Source organism: Notamacropus eugenii, chromosome 5 (assembly GCF_028372415.1).
Source record: "Notamacropus eugenii isolate mMacEug1 chromosome 5, mMacEug1.pri_v2, whole genome shotgun sequence".
Classification (NCBI taxonomy): Eukaryota; Metazoa; Chordata; class Mammalia; order Diprotodontia; family Macropodidae; genus Notamacropus; species Notamacropus eugenii.
Window position 1 is genome coordinate 398,847,113 of NC_092876.1, and position 22,541 is coordinate 398,869,653.

At 37.7% G+C, this 22,541-nt stretch overlaps 1 protein-coding gene across 4 annotated transcripts in view; it reads left to right on the forward strand.

Annotated features, from left to right (window-relative positions):
- Nucleotides 1-22,541, forward strand: part of PPP2R3B (protein phosphatase 2 regulatory subunit B''beta) — a 109,180-nt gene that overhangs the window by 20,099 nt on the left and 66,540 nt on the right. The gene's annotated exons all lie outside the window — the stretch shown is intronic.

A 22,541-nucleotide genomic window follows, 5' to 3' on the forward strand; every position in this document is an offset into this window, starting at 1 on the left:
GCTATAGTCTATAAGCATTTGAGGTTTTAAATATTGTCATGTTGAATTAAACATGCAATTTGTGAATTAAATAGTTTTTTATTTTCTAAGAGGTGTATAGCAATTGCTACAAAAATTGAATTTACATAATCGTTCCCTTTTCCAAAGTTTTAACTTGATAAATACAAATAAAATTTAAAGTAGCTAAAAGTAGATAAAAGCATCCCTCCCCCTTTAAAAATTATGAAGACATCATTTTCAAAGTAGAAAACAGGAAAAACAATTCCACATTTTATAGTTAACTATGAATTGGTACAAAAAGCTCATTATGTAATATCGGTTACAGCATCTATCCCTTGCATAATAGTTGAAAGAAATTCATTTTTTAAAAAAGACTTTTACTATTTGAATGTAAAAGTCTGTTGCTCTTGATTTTTAGATTTTGATCTTACATCCATAAGTACTCGGGCGAGGTCTTGTCCCAGATAGCATGTATATTTTCCAATTCATTCTAAGATAAAGACAGAATTTTAAAATAAAAAAATGAATAACTGGCAATTTGACAACATTTTTATAAATTGTAGATTTAGTTGTGTCTTCTAGCTTGTCCTTAACTCACCCTTTTCATGTTTAGGTTACATAGGGTGGGATTAGATAGTGTGTAATAGAAGGCCATATCACTGCCAAACAGACCTTACATTCCACGCATACTGAAATTCTTTACTCCGTCCTGGTTTAGGAACATTTGGTAATCTAAACACCTGGATTTTCTTTCTCCTTATATAATTAAATGTAATATATCAAGTGAAAAAAAAGAAAATAATGCTTTTAAAAACTTAGTTTCTAATTCTTTAAATATGTTTTATAATAATTTTTTAAATATTTCTGATTTGTGTTTAACTTAAGCCTTTTGGAATTATATCTGCCACAAATTTTTATCAAAGTACATTTTTTTATACTTTAAGAGGAAATAGCATTTTTTAAAATAACTTGATTTTGACAATCTAAAAACACTTGATATGTTACCTCGTGATAGCATGTATGTTATTTTGAAACCTTAAAACACTATATAGATGCTAGCTGTTATTACTGATAGGGGCTTTGAAGTATATAGCTGATTTAAAAATTCAGGATTTATTGATATTTATAGATTTTAGTCTATTTGTAAGAATGAAAAGTTTTTTTGATAATCTTTTGATACTAATTTGGTTGATATTTTCATTATAGGATGTTGCTTATTTTTGCAAACCAGCTTATTTTTAAATATTAGAGGTATCTCACTTTAAGCAAACAGCCTTGTATATGAAAATTTAAACTTTTTTTAACATATTACAAAAGAATATATAATAGCCTTTAATTGTAAACTTCTGTGATGTATTTTTAAGTTGCTCTATTTATAAATAGTTGATTTAAACTGAACTTTTTAGGACTAGGACTACATTTTTGTGTGGAGTGAGGAACAGTTTTATAAGACAGTGGCCGGACTATCTCACTCTTCATATATTATGCACCCTTTGTACCCCAGGAATACAGAAAGATAGTAATTATTGAGACAAGTAATATATAACAGTAAATATGTACAATACAATGTAGAATTCCTTTGGATAAATGGCATATTTCACTCTTTAGGACTTCTGTGTAGAATATGTGTATTTGTTTTGAGATTTGAATTTAGTTTTGTCCAGACCTGTGATTTTTATCATTGTGGAGCACTCCCAGGTGTGGAAAACTCCTAATTATCCATAACTTAGCTTCTTAAAAGAATTGGTTGTAGGGACAGAGAGGTGAAGCGACTTGTTCGTGGTCACCCAGCTGTTGGAGGCAAGATTTAAATCCAGGTTTTCCTGACTGTGAGACTACCTTTTGTTTGTTTTGCTGTTATTTTTCATCCAGGCATAGTCAGTGTAATGTACTTAATTGGTTCTGTGATTAGGTGAAGAGAGCTCATAGAAGAAATTTAATTTTGTGAGAACAGTGTTGTAAATGAGTAATCAGCCAAATAATTGCAAATGGGTTTCATGTTCTGGTCGGCTTTTGCTATAGCACAGAAGTAGCGTTGGTTGAGGCAGTGTTCTGTAAATTATACCTGTAGTCATCTATTTTTCATAACTTTTGCCCTCTCTGATAGAGGCATCTCAGTCTCTTTCTCCATTTAAGGCAGTTCATCAATATAACTGTCTTTATGGTACCATACGAAATGCTTCTCTGCTGCCTGCCTCAAGTTTTGTTTATAGTAAAATTCAACATAATGAAGTTTTGGTTTTCCACCTTCTCAGCTGTCCATTTCGGTAGTTACATTATTCTCTTGGCCTAATTCAAACCTTGGGGTCAATATTCACAGCTTTTCTTTATTAGGGTATACACAATGGTCATTATTTGAAATTACCCATTATTTTCTTTCATATCTCTGTACTCAGATCCTATGTGCCCTATATCCATCTCTGTTGGACCTCAGCTTCTCTCATACTCCGTTCCTTTAATGAAAGTCATCTGAATGTGCCTGTCATTATCTTGACTCTGTAATATTGTTCAGTTACCCTTCAGAAGCTCCTTGACATGACACTCTATCTCCTGCCTCTGCCTCTCCAATACATTCCTTCCTCCTCTCTGCCTTAGTATCTTTAGTTTCCTTTAAAGCTCATCTCAAGTGCACCCTTCTTCATGAGACTTTTCCTTTCTCCTTCCCCCACTCCCAGCTGCTACTGCCTCTCCCATTACATTTATTTTTTAAAATACTTACATGTACATGTTGAGTCTCCCAATAGACTGAAAGTTCTTTGAGGGCAGATATTATTTAATTTATCTCCCCAGTTCTTACCATGGTGCCTGGCTTGTAATGGATACTTAAATGTTTGTTCTTGATTATTTGGCTCATTCGTTGCATATCTCAATTCACTTTATTCCAGCTTGTTTATCTCCTTGATTCCGAGCCCTGCCTACTCTCTTTCCTTCCTAGCCTCTGAACTTTTGCTCCAGCTGTCTATCATACAGCTTTTTTCCTTCCTCTGCCAAATCTCATTTCTTTCTTAAAAGCCCATCTCCTCCCAGGAAGCTATCTAATGAATACTGTTCCCCAACCCAGTAGCATAATATCTCACCTTCCACTTGATCTCAACTCAGTTCAATTATTAAACATTTTGGTTTTTTTTTCTTTGCCTTGTCTGTAAATAGTAATTCAGAAATTCATTTTAAAATAATATGTGTATATAAAGACATTTATTCAATCTAAAGAAATGGCTTAATTATTGTATTTAGTAGCCCTACTGAAAATTCAGTGGCTCTTTTTTTTTTTTTTAACCTCTAGGCTCATATCAAACTCTGTCTTGTAAAGCTCTTTAAACTTGGCTCATTCCTAGCTTTTCAATCTTAAAATATCCCCCCTCCAAACACACTTACATTATTACCTCTCTCCTCCCAACACACCATAATCAGGTACCTACTTGCTGCTCTCCATCTATATCTCTGTGCCTTTTCACAGCTTCCCTCCATGCCTGGAGTGCACTCCCTCCTCCACTTCCGTTGTGTAGACCCAACGTTCCTGGTTCTCTCTCCAGTTATTAGCTCCATTCTTCCCTAAACTGCCTCTATTTATTTTGCATATACTTACGTGTGTACATATTAACTCATAGTTTTTAAGAATAATGATATTTGAAACATTTGAAGCAGGGAGAAGATGCATAATACATTTTGAACTGAATAGCTTGATAGCCAAAGATTAGAAGTTTTTCTATTTTCACCACTAATTTGATGAATGAATGAGGACTTGAGAAGGAGCTGGAGGAGGTTGGACTATGAATTTTTCTGGGACTCCTCACAAAAGTTCTGGTGTTTTGGTTCCAAAAGCCATTGCCTTGGCTTTGGTGACGTGGGTGTATTTATTTTTGCATTTCTGAAATTGTTGACTAGTAGTCACTTCTCTGTGATTGTTTTATTAAAAGATTGGCATCTCTGCAGTTGTGGATGGCTATGAGTCTTGACAATCATTGTTATCACCTGCATCAGTCTTCTTATCTGCTTTCTAGACTCCTTTCTGTTCTCCACTCTCTGATCTGTTCTGTGACTAGAAGTCTAAGCTTTCTAAAACATCACTTTCCTGCTAAAAAAAAAAAAAAAGAATTGAAGAAAGAAAAGCAAACAATCAAAAATCTCTGGTGATGCTCTTTTAACCTTTAATAAGTCTAATCTTACAAAGCTGTATGTAACTCAAAGCCCATTTGAGTTGTTCACCTTTATCTACCATCATTTCATCTTCCTAAAGAAAACCTTCCATTCCAAATTGGCCAATTGCTTCATTGCCTTTTGAACGTACAGTACCCATTCTCGATGCTATGCTTTTGTTCTCCTTTGCCTAATCAAATTCTCTCAATTTTCCCAAACTTATTCATAATGACTATCTCAGCGACATTAATTTCCCCTTTCTCTGAATTCCTATTATACTCAACTAACTTCACTCCTGTCATACCCAGTGAATCTCATTCATTTTGGCCTCTAATTGTCATGTGTTTTTACATATTCCATTTCATTTATATGTCTTATGTCACCCAATTATATTGTAAACTTCTTGAGAGTAGGGAGTTTGTATTACTTTGGCCCACATTTCTTTTGTATAACCCTTCAGTGCTAGTAATAAAGTTAATGTTAATGGTAGATGCTCAATAAATAATTAATGAGTTAAGTGAGATAAGGATATTAAGTAATTCCTTAAAATCCTAAAAATGAAAGAAGCTAGCATAGGTTTCCTGCAGATTTAAATGCAAATAAAATATTGTTATCAAATGATTCATAATCTATTAGTTCATTTCACCTTGGGAATAAAAGTTAGCCATATGAGCATACAGGAGAGCAAAGACAGTCAAGCAAGGGGCTTTATATGTTGGAAATTATGTGTTATGTTATGGGTTATAGATTTCATTCCTGAGGAAGGGATGGATTTGGTACAGGCTTAAAAAAGAGAGAGAGTGAAGGCATTGAAAACTGAGGTTTTGCATGAGTCTCAGTTATGATATTCTTCACACCCATAATAGTGTGTGAAGCAGAAAGTAGTTGAGTATCAGAACAGAATGAGGAAATTGGATGGTTAAGTGGATATTTTTAGTGTGCATGTATTCAATTTTTGTTTGAAGTATTGTTAATTCCCAGAATCTCAGAAATATTAATATTTAAATGTAGAGTAGTAGTATATTATAAAGCCAACCATAATTGAATTTTAGTATTACTGTTTTATGTCACTTGCTCCTTTCCATCGGAGTTAATAATTGATCATTTACTAGACCGATGCTGTTAATGATATGTGGTTTTAGAAGACAGGAATAAATATAAAACTGTTAGCTGTGATGAGGTTTAGAGATCCATTCCCTAATCTTCTAGGCAGCCTGGCTGCCTGAATGAAAGCAGAACAACCTAGATCCCACACACTCTAGCAAAAAAAAGATCTGGAAATCATATCAGACTGTATAATGATCAGGGATAGAGGCTGGCCTTGACATAAAGCCCTAATTCAGGAACTAAATTGAGAGATAAATAAACCAAAGAAAATGCCACCTACTGTAATGGACTATTGTAGATGCAGAGATGCTCCAAAATCCAGCTAAGAAAGAGAGCAGTGTCATAACAACTGCAAGCAAACTCAAAGGAAAAATATGCTTTCTAATGGGAAATGAAAAAAGAAATGAATTAATGGTAAAAAAAAAAACAAAAAAAACAAATTTAAAGCTCGAGAAGAAAGATTGGAAAGCAATCAATAGCTTGGAACAGAACGTGGTAAATTTTACCCAAGTAACAGACTGCTTGAAAATAGAAGAGACCACACAAATCAATAACCCCAGGAAAAAGCAAGAAATAGTAAAACAAAATAAAAAGATTGAAAAAATAGAGGAAAATACAAGGTATTTTAAAAAGCAGCTGACCAGGAAAAGTCAAAGATAATTTAAGAATCATTGGTCTCCCTGAAAATCCTGATTCCCCTCCCTGAAAAAGCCCCCTGTTTCAAGGAGTCACAAATAAAAACTACTTAGACCTGTTAGAACCAGAGGATAAAGTAAAGAATCAAGTGATCTACCTGACAGAAACTATCCACCTCCTGATAGAAACCCTAAAAGGAAAAGTCTCAGGGATGTCATAATGATGCATCCAAAAAGTAGTTCAGCCAACAGTCAAGACTTCCTAAGACCTAGCAGCTTCTTCTCTAAATGGGAGAAGATCTTGAAATATAGTATTCGAGAATGAAAGATACAGATTTACAACTGAAAATAACTTATCTGCAAAGCTTAAGAGTAATCCTAGAGGGAAAAAAAAAGTGCCATTTGTGGAATAAAGGACTTCCAAATATTTTTGACAAAATGTCCAGAGCTGAGTAGGAACTTTAAAATACTATAAAATAAAAGTTCAGAGAAACCTAGAAAGGCAGTTTATTTAAACAATTTAGAAGGAACTGTGTGAACTTTAATGGCACTAAAAAGTATTGAAGGAGTTAAGTAAGAGAAACAGAGGACTCAGGCAGATTGATTCTAATCTAAGGATTTTAAGAGGGGAAAGAGAAGGAAGGGTAAAAGGAATATGCTAGTGTGAAAGAAATAAGAGGGAGTATAATTTGCTGTTTCTGTTACTTGGGGCATTTGGGAAGAAGATCATGCAAACACAGAAGGGAGTAACAAGCATCAGAAGTTCTTATCTAAAATGGATAAATGAGGGTTGAACACACGTGCACGCATACACACGCACATGCACAGTTCAGGAAGATATACTCAAATGCGAAAACATGCAGGGTTAGAGAGAGGGATTAAAAGGGCAGGTCATACTTGGGAGAGAATAGTTACAAACAAAGCAAACATACTGATCCTGCACAAAAGATTAAAAGAGGGAAGAAAAAGGAAAGTGAAGAGCTAGAATCTCTGGGAGAATGCCCGTCAGTTGGAGGAATGGCCAGACAGATTGTGGTATATGAGTGTAATGCGGTATTGCACTGTAAGAAATGCTGAAAGAAATGGTTTTAGAGAATCTTGCATAGTATAAACTGATGCTCAGTAAAGTGAGCAGAACCAGGAGAGTAATTTATACAAGAACTGCATTGTAAAAAGAAAAAAAATTGAAAGATTTAAAAATACTGAGCAATGCAGTGACTAATCACTTCTCAGATCACTTAGGATAATTGCTGCCTTTATCCTGACATAGGTGATTGACTCAAGGTACAAAGACTTTTGGACAAGATTTGTTATGTGGTTATGTGGATTTAGTTTGCTTTGATTAGGCTTGTTACAAGGCTTTTTTTCTTCTTCTTTGCTTTTCATTAAGGATGGGCAAAAGGAGAGTTTGGCAATTGTGATTCCCTTTCTCCTTCCCCCTGCCCCACCAAAAAAAAGGGGAGGGTCCTGGAAATATATATATTTTTTTAATGTACAAAAGAGAATAGAAAGAAGTACAGATGAGCAGGAGAACCTTGAAAATAAGTTGTGAGATTTATTATATGTAGATTTTTAAAGTGTTACAAATTGAAGTCATGGTTTGATATATAATTTTCTTCTATGTTCTATATAAGTGAAAATGCTCATGTTTTTAGCATTTAAATTCAGAAAAAAATTTTAAAGAGAAAGAAGCAGATGTCTTGAGCAGTCTACATTAGATAATGAGCTCAAATCACACATTTTTAATTAGGATGCCTGACTTAGTTGTTTTTCAGTTACAATAATAATTACAGTTCCTAATAATATGAAAGGCAGTTTTGCATAGTGGATAGAGTTGGCTTCAAACTCAGGAAGACTTAGGTTCAAGTGTGCCCTCTAATACACTGACTGGGTGACTGAGCAAGTCTCCTAACAGCTCTCATTGCCCTAGGCAGATCTCCTAAGTGGAGAAGGTACCAACTTTCGTTGGTAAAAGGAGTTTCTGTGCTTGGGAGTGCCCTATACTAATGTTATATACTAGTAAATAACAATTCCAGCTCCTGTCCCTATCCTAATCATATTAAATTGTGTTCATTAGCAGCAGCTTGAAATTGTGAAAAGCGGACTGAATTTGAATCTGGGTTGGAGTCCTAGCTCTATCACTTTGTAGCCATGTAACTCAGTGTCTTCTTCTCCGTATCTACAAAATGAAAATAAAATGCATATGCTACCTACCTCAGAGTTATGAGGAAAAGGAAGGGAACATATATTTATTAAGTACTTACTGTACAAATATTTCATTTGATCCTCACAGAAGTCCTTTGAGATAACAGATATTCTTACCCTAATTTTACAGTTAAAGTACCTGAGATAGAGAGGTAAATGAATTGCCCAAGGTCATTCAGCTAGCAGGGATGGGGAATCTGTGGGCTTCTAGGTGTTTGGGTGCAACCTTTTGACTGAGCCCAAGTTTTACAGAACAAATCCTTTTTTTAAGGGGCTTTGTTCTGTGAAGTTGGGATTCAGTCGCAGGGCCACCACACTTGAGGACTTAGAGGGTCACATTTGAACTAAAGGCCGGCCATAAGTTCCCCACCCCTGATAGTGTTGAAGGCTGTATTTGAATTCATGTTTTCCTGACTCTAGACTCAGCACTCTACCCTCTATGCATCCTGCTGCCTGATTTTATAAACTGAAAAGCACCATATAAATGTAAGCTCCTATTATTATCCAGTGTAGTTGTCTTGTAGTCATTTTATTTTATTGTAAATTTGTTGTACTCGAGTTCTTTTGAAATTGTGATCTGTGTACATATACCTAATATGTGTGTGGATATGTATATTTTTATATTCCATACATATGTGATAGTTCTGTGTTTAAGTAGGATATGTGATGAAATGACAGCAGCTTATAGAGAACTTACATTTTGCTCATTTTCTACATATTAATTAGCATGAAAATGATGGTGATTATTAGTTTCTGAAGTTTGAAAATCAGCAGGCAAATATTAAACAATAATTTAGAGAAGGATGTTGTTTCTCAGTCATTCACTTAGCAAACATTTACTCAGCACCTACTATATGCTAGGTTCTGTTAAGCACTTAGGATACAAAGAAAGGCAAAAACCATTACCTATTTTCAAGGAGTTCATAATAACTACATCCAAACAAGATATATACAGGATAAATTGGAGATCATCTCAGAGGGAAGGCATAAGATTAAGGAGGGGGAGCCAAATAGTTGGCATTTGAAGGAAGTCAGGGAAGCCAGGAGTTGGAGAGAAGTGGGGAGAGCATATGAGGAATAGGCAGAGACAGGAGATGGTATGTCTTTTTTTTTTTTTTAATTAATGTTTAACATTTATTTTCACACAATTTTGGGTTACAAATTTTCTCCCCTTTTATCCCCTCCTCCCCCCAAACCCGAGCTTTCTAATTGCCCCTGTGACCTATCTGCTCTCTCCTCTATCCTCCCTCCCTGCCCTTGTCTCCGTCTTCTCTTTTGTCCTGTAGGACCAGATAGCTTTCTTGACCCCTTAACCTGTATTTCTTGTTACCCCGTGGTAAGAACATTACATTTGGTCCTAACACTTTGAGTTCCAACCTCCTTAGCTCCCTCCCTCTCCACCCCTTCCCCTTGAAAGACAGGCAGTTCAATATAGGCCATATCTGTTTAGTTTTGCAAATGATTTCCATACTAGTTGTGTTGTATAGGACTAACTATATTTCCCTCCATCCTATCCTGTCCCCCTTTACTTCTATTTTCTTATGGTCCTTTCCCTCCCCATGAGTGTCGACCTCGGATTGCATTCTCCTCCCCATGCCCTCTCCTCCATCCTCCCCCCTACCCTGCTTGTGCCCCTGTCCCCCACTCTCCTGTATTATGAGATAGGTTTTCCTATCAAAATGAGTGTGCATTATATTCTTTCCTTTAGTGGAATGTGATGAGAGTAGACCTCATGTTTTTCTCTTGCCTCCCCTCTTTATCCCACCACTAATAAGTCTTTTGCTTGCCCCTTTTATGAGAGATAATTTGCCCCATATAACTTCTCCCTTTCTCCTCCCAATATTTCTCTCTCACTGCTTGATTTCATTTTTTTTTTTAATATATGATCCCATCCCCTTCAATTTACTCTGTGCACTCTGTCTCTATGTATGTGTGAGTGTGTGCATGTGTGTGTGTGTGTACTCCCACCCAGTGCCCAGATACTGAAATGTTTCAAGAGTTATAAATATTGTCTTTCCATGTAGGAATGTAAACAATTCAACTTTAGTAAGTCCCTTATGATTTCTCTTTGCTGTTCGCCTTTTCATGGTTCTCTTCATTCTTGTGTTAGAAAGTCAAATTTTCTTTCCAGCTCTGGTCTTTTCATCAGAAAAATTTGAAAGTCTTCTATTTCATTGAAAGACCATTTTTTCTCCTGAAGTATTATACTCAGTTTTGCTGGGTAGGTGATTCTTGGCTTCAGTCCTAGTTCCTTTGACTTCTGGAATATCCTATTCCATTCCCTTCTGTCCCTCAATGTAGAGGGTGCCAGATCTTGTGCTATCCTGATTGTATTTCCACAATACTTGAATTGTTTCTTTCTAGCTGCTTGCAATATTTTCTCTTTCACCTGGGAATTCTGGAATTTGGCCACAATGCTCCTAGGAGTTTCTCTTTTTGGATCTCTTTCATGCGGTGTTCTGCGGATTCCTTGAATATTTATTTTGCCTTCTGGTTCTAGAATCTCAGGGCAGTTTTCCTTGATAATTTCATGGAAGATGATGTCTAGGCTCTTCTTTTGATCATGGTTTTCAGGTAGTCCCAGAATTTTTACATTGTCTCTCCTGATTCTATTTTCCAGGTCAGTTGTTTTTCCAATAAGATATTTCACATTATCTTCCATTTTTCGAATCTGCGCAGCATGTTCTGAGATATCTGTCTTTCTCGAAAAGTCCTTAGCGTCCATCCGTACCATTCCAGTTTTGAAAGATCTATTTTCTTCAGTGAACTTTTGAATCTCCTTTTCCATTTGGTTAATTCTGCTTTTGAAAGCATTCTTCTCCTCATTGGCCCCTTGCACCTCCCTTGCCAGCTGAGTTAGGCTAGTTCTCAAGGTGCCAATTTCTTCAAGATTTTTTTGGTTCTCCTTTAGCAGGGAGCTGATCTGCTTTTCATGCTTCTCCCTCATCCCTCTCATTTCCCTTCCCAGTCTTTCCTCCACCTCTCTAACCTGATTTTCAAAATCCTTTTTGAGCTCTTCCATGGCCCGAGCCCATTGGGTGGGCTGGGACACAGAATCCTCGATTTCTGTGTCTTTGCCTGATGGCAAGCATTGTTCCTCCCCATCAGAAAGAAAGGGAAGAAGTGTCTTTTCTCTGATAAAGTACCCTTCAGTAGTTTTATTTCTTTTCCCTTTTCTTGGCATTTTCTCCAACCAGTGGCCTGACCTCTGAATATTCTCCTCACACCCACCTCGCCTCCTGGTCCTCCCAGCCAGCGTTTGGGGACTGAGATTCAAATGCTGCTTCCAGCCTTAGGGCTTTTGGCGGGGGCAGGGCTGCTATTCAGTGTGAGAATTAAGTTCAGGTGGTCAGGTCGGGGCAGGGCCGCCTCTCAGGCTCAGTTCCCTCAGGGGGTTTATGCAAAGACCTTCAACAATGGATCCAGGCTCCCGCCCGCTTGGGGAGCCCCTGTCTGCAGCCGCCTCTCAGCTTCTATCTCCCTGGGGGGCCCGAGTTATGGGGGCACCCCACTCCCCTCTCGACCCGCCAAAGAGACTCTCTCACCGACCCTCGTCACCTGTCGGGGGGGGGTGGGGGGGGGGTTGTGCCACCGCTGGAGATCACCTCTCTGAAGCCTGCTCGGATCTGTACCTCTCGGAGCCCCGGCTGCCGCAGGTCTCAAGATGGTATGTCTTGATCAGACCAGTGTCACTGGATTTCAAAAAAGGTGATTGACAGTGTTAAAGACTGCAAAGAGGTCATAAAGCATGAGAATTGAGGAAAAGCCATTAGATTTGTCACCTGAGATCATTAGTAACTTTGGAGAAGGCAATTTTCATGATGAGGTTGGAAGCCGGACTGTAGAGAGTTAAACAGTGAGAGGAAAGGACATGGATGGAGGCATCACTTACAGAGGGCCTTCTCAAGGAGTTTAACTACAAAAGGGAGGAGAGGTATGGGACAGTAGCTGAGAGAGATGGATGCATCAAGTGAGGGTCCTTTGAAGAGGGAGATAAGGTCATGTTTGTGGGCAATAGAAAAGCAGCCAGTACACAAGGAGGGATTGGAGGTGAATGGGAGAGTGGGGAATGATAGAATGGACAATCTATTGGATAAGACAAAAAGGAATACAATCACTTTTGCCTGTAGCAGGATTTGTCTTAGCATAGAGAAGAGCTATCTCTTCGTGTGAAAAGAATGAAGGAGAAACTAGAATATGACATCTGAATGATGAAAGATGAGGAGGAGAGGAGAAGAAGAACCTTTTTGTGAATGGCCTCAATTTTCTCAGTGAAATATAAGACAAGTTTCTCAGCTGAGAGGATGAGCAGAGGGAGCTGTGGGAGGTTTAAGGGACAAAAAGCTTTGGAAAAGCCTATGTTTGTTAAGTGGGATGATGAGAGATGTGAAAGTATTGCCTTGCCTCAGTGAGGACCCAGTTGAGATTATTTAACATAAATTATGTAATGTAAATACTGGGTCCAGTCCGCATGGTTTTATTATTTTCTCTAGCTTCATTCAGCAACAATTAAGTTGGAGCAAAGCAGCAAGTGGTGAGAGTAATCTAAATCTTTGGTAAGGGTGAGATCTTTGGAAGGAAGGAGGACACCAGAGAAGAGGATAGTGTAAAGTTTTGAACTATTTCTCCAAGGGATAAAGATGGAGAGGGAAGAGAGTATAGCTAAAGCAAAGGTGATGGCTTGAGAAAGAACTGAGAGGAAGAGATTGAAGGTGTAGGTGACAAGAATAGGGTTTGGGGTGAGAAGACAGAGATAGAGATGAAGTCACAATGGGTCATGATTAGATAAGGAATCTTACTACTTAGTTATAAAACTTGTATTTTTCTAAAATCCAGATGTTTCTATTGAAATACCATCCCTCATAGGCCAATCTGTGGTCTTCTGTTTTAGAAGCTTTAGGAAAAGTAAATTCTCTCAAGGCATTACATAAGAGAACTCTTACCAAAACAAAGTTTATCCCTGGTAACACATTCTTAAGTACTTCATTAAAGTCTAGGTTTGCATTTTTCTTCTATCACTACTGTTCTGTGTCCAACTCTGTCTCTTGCATATTAGCACGATTACCAAATTACTATTCTGAAGTGTGGTTAACTTTTTTCTTTCTACCTTTAGTATTTTCATCTTGCAGTGGACACAATATCTGATTGAGTCTGTATTTTTTTGGTATATTTTTAAGTTTTATCATCAGAATCAAAGGAAAGGTTTCTAACTCTGGCCCTTGTTCCTGTCCTCTCTTTTTCTTCTCTCTACTCTGTGTTATAAGTTTATCATGCCACCTTCATAAATAAATGTAAAACATTGACTGAAATAGAATTTCTTCTCTCTAAGCGTACAATTTATTTAATTCCTGTCATCTTCCAGATGTCTGAGAATCAGTGATCTTTAAGGTCTGTTTCATTCTTGAACGTTCTGTGATTCTGCCAAGCAGACAAACAACTGTAATCCCTGCTACTTGGGGAGTCTGAGTCCTGTGGATAACTTCAGTTTGGGAGTTCTGAGCTGCAGTAGGGCTAAAGCAGATGGGATGTCTATGTGAAGCCCAGCACTGAGCCCCCAGGAGCAAAGGCCCACTAATTTGCCTAAGGAAAGGCAAAGTGATAAGCATTGAGATTGGATCTGCTGTACTTATGGCTTGGTTGAGATAGGGAGACCCCATCCCTACCTCACTCTACCTCTCCCCCAACCTCCACCCCCACCCCTAATATCTTCTAATTGTTCGTTCCTTTCTTGGTTCTTGATTATGTTTTCTAACGTGCACTATGCTGTAATAGTAATAAAAAGAAGCAAGATAGTGTCAGGACAGCTAAAAGACTTACCGATAGACGTTGATGTGGCTAATTCTTCAATTTAGCAAGAGTTTATTAAGCACCTATTATGTACCAACTCACTGTGCATATATCCCTGGGGATACAGTTATGAAATGACACAGTCCAGTTCTCAAAGGGTTCACAATCTAATTGGCCAGTCCTTCTGTATATAGTTGAGGGGACTATATGTTGTTGACTCAAGCACTTGTTTTCCTAGTTCTCCATAAAAGAAATTGAGATAAATTTGAATTCATAAAGAAATACAGTCCCATAAAGTATAAAGTGAAATTAATAAAACTTTTTAAAACTGAATTTTTCAACATATATACTCTGGTTGAATTTCATGACCGTTGTAAAAATAGATAACACCCAAACCTTTCACCTCTTGATTTACCATTTACCTTCTCCTTCAAATGAATTTCTGTTAGCTCTTAAATCATCAAGGTAATTTTTGGGTGGTTTCCAAATAGATATTGTAGAAGATTGCAATAATGATGAATAAATAGATTATTCTCAGGTTTCCCTAAACACTATTGCCTTGAGAACAGATTCTCTTTGAACATTGTAGTGACATTTTAGACCTCATCTTGTAATAAAGTATTTTTAAAATTGGGTGTATATCTTTTGAATAATGAAAAACACTGCAACAGGAAGAGCCAACTTTGACCAATACCTGTGTACCGAGTTCTTTTTTTAGAGGATGTTAATTTTGACATTATCCAAAACATAAAAAGAGATTTGACAAAAGTAGCTTAACCTAAATGACTTGGAAAACAAGCCCCATTTCTTATACCTAAACCAGCTAAATTTTAGCTATATACATATATATATATATATATATATAAACTTGGGGACAGAGTAGAGCTAGTGGCACAAGTACTGGTATATAAACCTAAAATCTTTTTGTTTACTTTCAGATATACTTAAAAAATTTTTTTACTGACTAGAAGGTAGAATCATCTTAGTTCTCCACAACTGTTAGCTTCATATGAGTCCTGACAGATGGGTTTAATAAGCTTAAACTAAGAGAACCCTTATATATAAATGAAAAGATTAACTATTCTTCGAGCCAATTATGTGATAACTGGCTGAATTGAATATCATATGGTCATCACAAAGATACATTTATTGCCAAGGAAAACCAAAGTGGGGAAATAAAATCAAAAAGAAATTTCATTTCAGTCTGCTTTCTTTAGGAGGTTAGAATAGGAATAGAACTTCCAGGTGAGGAAACCCTCTCTGCCAATGCAAGTTGGCACTTTCTTTGCAGTTTACAGTCTTAGAAAGTTGCTTAGAGCACTGAGAGTAAGTGACTTGCCCAGGGTCATGCAGCCAGTAAGTATCAGAGACTATACTTGATCCTAGGTCTTTCTAACTCTTTGTCCACTGTACAGCACTGTCCCTCTTAATTAGGCATGTAACAATATCAAATAAAATGTAACTGTCAGTGAATAAGTAAAAACATTTAGTAATTGGATGATTGCAGTAAGAGTACAGCATTTTAATAGCTGATTCTTTCCCTAAACTGTTCTATAGCAAAGCAAATTGTATGTAATAAAAATGCTGGTGTCTCTCATGCTGTCATCTGAATCTTTAGTGCACAGAATGTAAACTTATGTAAATGTTTGTTTTCTTGGAAGTTGGAAATGATTAAAGAATCCTGTGATAGGGCATTATAAGTAGATTACATGTATGTTTTCATCTAGAAGTTGAAAATTTGTTAACAGTGTAATGGAAGCATGACACAATATGATTCAATTTAACTTGAAGTGCAATTTCTGATTGCATGTACAGTCAGTTCTGCTGTAATGCTTGTAGCAAAAACATGCATTTATTCCAACTTGATTGATATATTAGGGAACATTTTGAGCATAATGTGCATTTCAAATTTGCTTATACTCTGTTTCTTCTGTGAGAAGTAGCAAGAGAATACAGAAAACTACATCATTTCATAATAACTAGCTAGTCACAACCCTTCTAATGCTCACTTCGACAAGTAAAGTTCAAGTCTTTTTCAAGGTGAAGTGCTATATTTATTGCATATCTTCTGCTGCAATAGTAGCTGTGAACTAAGGCAAGCTATTCTACCTCTACTCCCACCCTGACATTCTACCATGGCCCAGGCCCTTAGCCCCAGAGTTGCGGGCCAAACCTGTGGGAACAGGGGTACAAGTGGAGCATCAACTTGGGGTGGAGGATGCAGCTACTATTTGTTGTAATATTTGTCTATTTCTTAACTAGTTAACACATATAAAGCTATGCTACCATTTTAATTAGATTGCTATCTTTTTTAATGTGTCACTGACAAAATTTTTGAGCCTTGTGTCTGTAACCTCATTTTCCCCATAAGCCCTGTGACTTTTGTTGTGTAATTTTGCATAGTGAGATGCTTTTGGGGGAATGAATATTTAGCACACCTGACTGTATAGATAACGTACAGCAAATTTTTTGCTGCAAACAGAATGGGGTCAAAATTTATGTTCCTCATATCAGAGGGCCAGTGTATCACAATAAACAAAGAATTTTTAAAGAAGATTCTATTTCAGTCCATTAGATTTTAGCACTGTGAAAGCAAAATTGCTTCTAACAGTCTTGGTAATAATACCAGTCGTGTACATGGGTTACCCTAATAACTGACATTTATATAGCAGTTCAGAATTTGCAAAGTGCTTTACATACATTATTATTACCTTTGAGCCTCACAAAGAACCTTGCTAGGTATTATCCCTGTTTTACAGCTAAGAGGCTCAGAGAGGTTAGAAACTGCCCATGGTTACATAGTTATTAGTGCAATATCTAAACCTAGGTCTTCAACTCATCTCCAGTCATCCTGATGCATTTCAGGTTACTGGATTCAGACAGCTCTGGAGGAGAAGTGAGGCTGGTGACCTGCACAGCCCTCCCTCACTCAAAACAAAGTCAAGTGCAAGTCATGTCATCATTTCTCTGATGGCCTGGTCTTCTTTGGCAGTGAAGGATGAATACACACCTATCCTGTACTGCAATTCCAGAGATTAAAGAACTTTGGAAGCAGTTGAAACAGACCTGTGAAAACCTGATAATAACACAAAATTTACTTTCTACATTGTGGGAAGTTAGTTCCTGGCTCAGAAAGCAGATGAAGCCAGCTGCCAGAGATAACACATGATGTCTTTCAGATGGGAAGACACCTTCCTTGGCTTGCCAGCCCTAGTGCATATTTCCATAGACCTCCACCCCCAGGGATTGCTCTTGAGGCATAGGTGCTCTTTGTGCCCCACTTTAGGTCATACTCTCACTATGTATTTTCTATCTTTTGCAAAATTTTCACAATGTTGTGAAATCCACGATTTCACAAAAACTCACAATTTTGAGTTCTTTTGCAAAGCTCAAGGAGACTTGATAATTTCCCTTTCCTCCACACATACCTTATACACAATTTGCTAACTAGCAAACTGTCTTATACAAGAACAGTGGCACATGGTAGATTATACCAGTTCTGAACCCTAAGTCAGGATTTGCCCGGTGACACAAGGATCACTATTTGGAAAGCTTAACTGTACCCAACCATGAAGAAATAGGCTAGATGATGAGGCTGCTGCTTTGCCTCCGCTTAAACAGTATTTCATGTATTCATTGAATCCTGCCTTTGATCATAGCCAAAGTTGTGAGGGTTTCTCCAGCAAGATGAATGACACTGTGTGGGTGTGGGTGTGGGTGTGGGTGTGGGTGTGTGTACATACTTCAGGGTTAGTCAGTACATTTCTACAATTGTGTGATCCATATACTTCTAGGAGCCTTAGTTTCAGGTGGTTAGATCCCCATGAAGGGGAAGATCCTGGCTAGTGGACCAGGGAATGCTAACCTGTAATGAGCATAAGTGACAGTGAAGAAAGTGTCATCATCTGTAGTAGAACCATTTGATGTTGATGTACTTGGCGCTTTTCCTGTTCATGGTCACCTCCTTTCATTGAGAGAACCCCTTAGAGCTGCAAAGATTTGACACGTACCTGATTAATTAGAGGTAGGACTCATATTGCTGTTCTTCATTCTTCTGTATTTAGTCCACCTCTCAGAGGGCTGTTAGAATGTTTTGTTTTTGCTGTTTTCTTCCTTTAGTACTGCATTCTTGAATCTCAGAGAGTTGACTAGTAACAACCCTAAAGTCATTTAAAAGGTGGAAGGTTCTTTAAAAGACCTTAAGGACATTACTACTGAGGGACAAAGGGTAGTGGGAACAGTATGCTGACCCTTCCCCCATTTAAATTAGGCTAGTTTTTCCTTAAAAGATGTTGAAGTTGTCTTTGAGACATGGTTGGCTCAGGGGACTAAAGACTTATGCTGATGTCATTTTCTGGTTGCCTGAGTAAAAAAGCAGCCACCAGGAACCTAAGTAGCAAAGCTACTGAGCTTTGCTTGACTGAATTTAATCAATGCATATTCTTGTTGGTTATCTTTCTTCTCTGGCTATGTAGATACTGGTCTTCTTGCTTCTCCTTGCATAAGACACTCCATCTTCGGATTCCATGCCTTTTCACTAGCTGTCTCTCACATGCTTTCCTTACCTTTCCCTTTTGGCTTGCTTGAATTCCTTCAAGACTCAGCTTAAATTTCATCATCACTAAAACAAAAGACCAGTGCTTTGCTTACTTAATTACCTAACATCTGCTCTTTATGTAGCATACATCTAGATAATTGTTTGTATGTTGTCTCACCTCCCTGACCCTTTATTAGAATGTGAGCTCCTTGAAGGCAGGGACCATCCCCACCATTTTTTTTTCTATGCCCCCAGCACTTAGCATGGCACTTGGCCCTTAGGAAGCACTTAATGAATCCTTACCAACTGGCTGACTTGCTAGATCAGGAGGGGGTGATAGTTGTTCAGTTGTGTCTGGTCCTTTATGACCCCATGTGGGGTTTTCTTGGCAAAGATACTAGAGTGGTTTACCATTTCTGTTTCCAGTTCATTTTGCAGATGAGGAACTGAGGCAAATAGGATTAAGTGACATGTCCAGGGTCACACAGCTGGTAAGTTTCTGACATGAGATTTGAACTCGAGAAGATAAGTCTTCCTGACTCCTGGCCCAGCTCTCTTTGCATGGCACCACCAAGGTGCCCCAACAGCTGGGTCCTGCTCAGACCACTGAATTGGTCTGACTCATCCTGTAGTAATACCAATAGAAGCTGTTTTCCAAATTGGAAAAATGACCATTTTAAGAGGGATGAAATGGAATAGGTTGTCAGTAAGCTAGATGAACTTATAGAAGGTGAAGGGGATAATACAGTGGGAGAGCCCCCACTTCTACAAAAAACAAACAAAAACCATTATTTCTTCTTCTGCTTTGTGGTTTTGTTGCTTTTTTATTTCTAGAGTTTCTCCTTGATATGATGTCTCCCAAAAATCTGATAAGAGTATTCCAGAGTTCTTAAGTGGGCTTTGGAAGACTTGAAGAATTGACAAGTTTGCTGTCTTGATATACCTAAATCCATAGGAAGACAGAGGCCAAGATGTTATCTTGGAGGTCAGCCTCTCATAGACCAAACTACAATAATCTTCCTATTACTCACTGAACTTGTGCATATTTTTTCCCACAAGTTAATTAATCCAGGAAAGAAGTACACAATAAAGGAAAAGAAGCTACTCATAAAGTTATATTTGTTGTATATAGACACCACTGTAAAGGAGTATCCCATCATTATATAATATCATTCATAACAAATTAGAGGAGCTCTAGACATTATAGCAACTCACCCAGCAGAAGATTTTCTAGGGAGTAGTTTTAACCTCACTTCTCATGGCCCAAAACATTGCTTATCTGCAGGTGCTAAAAATATTTAAAAAAAAAAAAAAAGAAATGCCTGAATTTGGATACCCGATAGATTAATTAGCCTCAAGTTCATTAATCTAGAAGCTTTGAAACTATAATATGAACTAGATCTAATATGCCAACAATGAGGGCAGGCTAGTATGCTCAGGGCCCAGGTGTCCATCCTCCAGATAGTTATTGATTAATCAGTTAGTATCTATTCATTGTGCCTTCTGTGTGTCAGACTCTGTGCTAGGAGCTTAGAGAAGCAAATTTAATGACTGGAACAATTTAGAGTACTAAAGGAACTTATATTTTAATTGGGGAGACAATGAAGATACCTATTTACATATAGATATATGTATATATGTAATAACTATAGAGAGAATTAGTAAAAAATAAATACAAAGTAGTTAATACAAGATAGTTTGAGAGGGAGCAGCTAGGTGGCACAGTAGATAGAGTGCCAGGCCTGGAGTCAGAAATCTTTGTGAGTTCAAATCTGGCCCCAGACACTTGCTAGTTATGTGGCTGTGAACAAGTCACTTAATCCTGTTTGACTCATTTGTAAAGTGCTTCTTCATCTGTGAAGTAGGCTGGAGAAGGAAGCAGCCAATCACTCCAGTGTCTTTGTCAAGAAAACCCAAATGGGATCACAGAGTCGAACATCATGGCCATTGAGGGTAGGCCATGGAGAAGGTGACGCTTGAATTGTATCTTGAGAGACAGGAAGGATTCTGTGAAATGAAGATTAGGAGGGAGGCCTTCTACATATGAGACAGAGAGGAGAGAATGGGGTATTATATGTGTGAAACAGGCCAACTAGAAGGCTAGTTGGAATGAATTGCAGAGTGTGGGAAAGGGAATATTCTTCAACAAATATGAGGAAAAAATAGGTTGTCAGGTTGTCAGGTACTTTAAAAGGTAAATGAGCATATATATCATTCCAGAGCCAATAGGAAACCCTTTCCTGTTGTTACTATTCAGTCATGTCCCATGGACCATAGCACTCCAGGCTCTTCTATTCTCCACCGTCTCTCAAAATCTGTCCAAGTTCATGTTAGTTGTTTCCATGATACTATCTATCCATCTCATCCTCTGCCATCCCCTTTTCCCTTTGGTCTTTCTCAACATCAAGATCCTTCCCTACAGACTTTCTATTTTAGCCAGGCTAACCCCTTCATTGTCCTTCTCCCTCTGTAATAACCATTTTACCATTGTCATCACCAACAAACATTTTTTGACTACAGGCTGTGTGTAAAGTGCTGGCAGGAATAAGACGTAGCTGTTGTGTTTGAAGCACTTTCATTCTATACATGAGGCCAAGATGTACATCTCACAGAATGAATAATAATTCAAGACAGTAATTGCTTTGGGAATTTAGAGGGAAAGTTTGACTTGCTGACAGCTGAGACAATTAAGAGGGAGAAAGAATAGGACTCACTTAAGTGAAAATAGTGCATTCCAGGGAACAGACAAAGTATTAGTGGAGGTAGAAGTATGTTTGGGGAACAATGGATAGATGAATTTGACCAGAGTTGAAAATTCAGTAGAAAAATAATAAGAGATGAAAGTACCACATCGCAAATAGTGCTAAATGGCAGATTAAAACGGAGTTTGGACTTTTTATCTTTTATCTTTCAGGCTGTGGGGAACTACTGGAGATTTTTGAGTAGGGACTCAACTTGTGTAAAGTGACATTTTAGAAAGTTTTATCTGATATCAGGGTGTAGTGTTGGTTAGTGACAATTGAGACTTAGATCTTGTTCAGGCTTGGGTCAGAGAGATCATTTGAGAGATTGCTATAATAATTTGTTCATAAGCTAAAGAGAACTTGACATGGGCTGATGGTAGTATGGTTGAATAACGGTTGCAGGAAAATATAAGAAATAATACAAAAGCTAATGGAAAGAATTTGGTAACTACTTGCGTGGAGGGTAGAAAAAGTGCCTCCTGGGTAAGAAACAGTTCTTGGTGCTGGGTTCTCATTATCTTCCTTATTAGCATATAAACTTCTTGTAAGGAGGAATAGTTTCATTCTTTGTATTAGAATTACTTGCACTTAGCACAAGGCTTGGCACATAGCAAGCACCTAAATGCTTGTTGATTGGTTAATAGGAGAAATACAGAGTCTACCTATGACATAGTTCCTGTTTTCATGTGTCATATCATCTGGGGGAGAGGGGTGCAGAATGTGACATTCATAATTGTCATATATGATAAGTACACTATAAAAGTGTAAAACAAAGAGGTATATGAAATTGCTAAGAAAAAAATGAATTGGGGCAGACTTCATAGAAGAGGTACTATTTTATCTTTGGAAAATGACTGTCAATTTAGCACAGAGAGGGAAGGGGAAGACATTTCAAGCACAAAGAATAACATTAGCAGTCTCCCAAGGTGGAAAAATCACATCCTGTTCCAAAGTCTGAGGGCATTCAGGTTTGTCTGAAGTATATGACACATAGTGGGGAATGATAAGTAAGATAAGACTAGAAAGGAAGGGAATTGCCAGATTATTGAAGGCAGTGCCTAGCCAAGAAGTATGAATTTTACTCAGTAACCTGTAGTGAGCTACTGACAAAGTGAGAAGAACATTGACTCTGGAATCAGAGGAACTGGGTTCAGATTCTTCTTCTGCCATGACCTTAGCCTCCCTGAACCTCTTTTTTTCTCATCTGTAAAATAAAGCCATTGGAATCAATAAGATTGCCTCTGAACTTTGTCCTTTGAAACTCTAAAGCTGTCATCCTGTTATCAGATCTGTGCACAAGAAAGATTAGTCCAGCAAGGATATATATGAGGGGTTGGTCGGGGAAGAAAATGAATAGGGTCAGGAATGCCATTCACTGAGGCCAAGAGT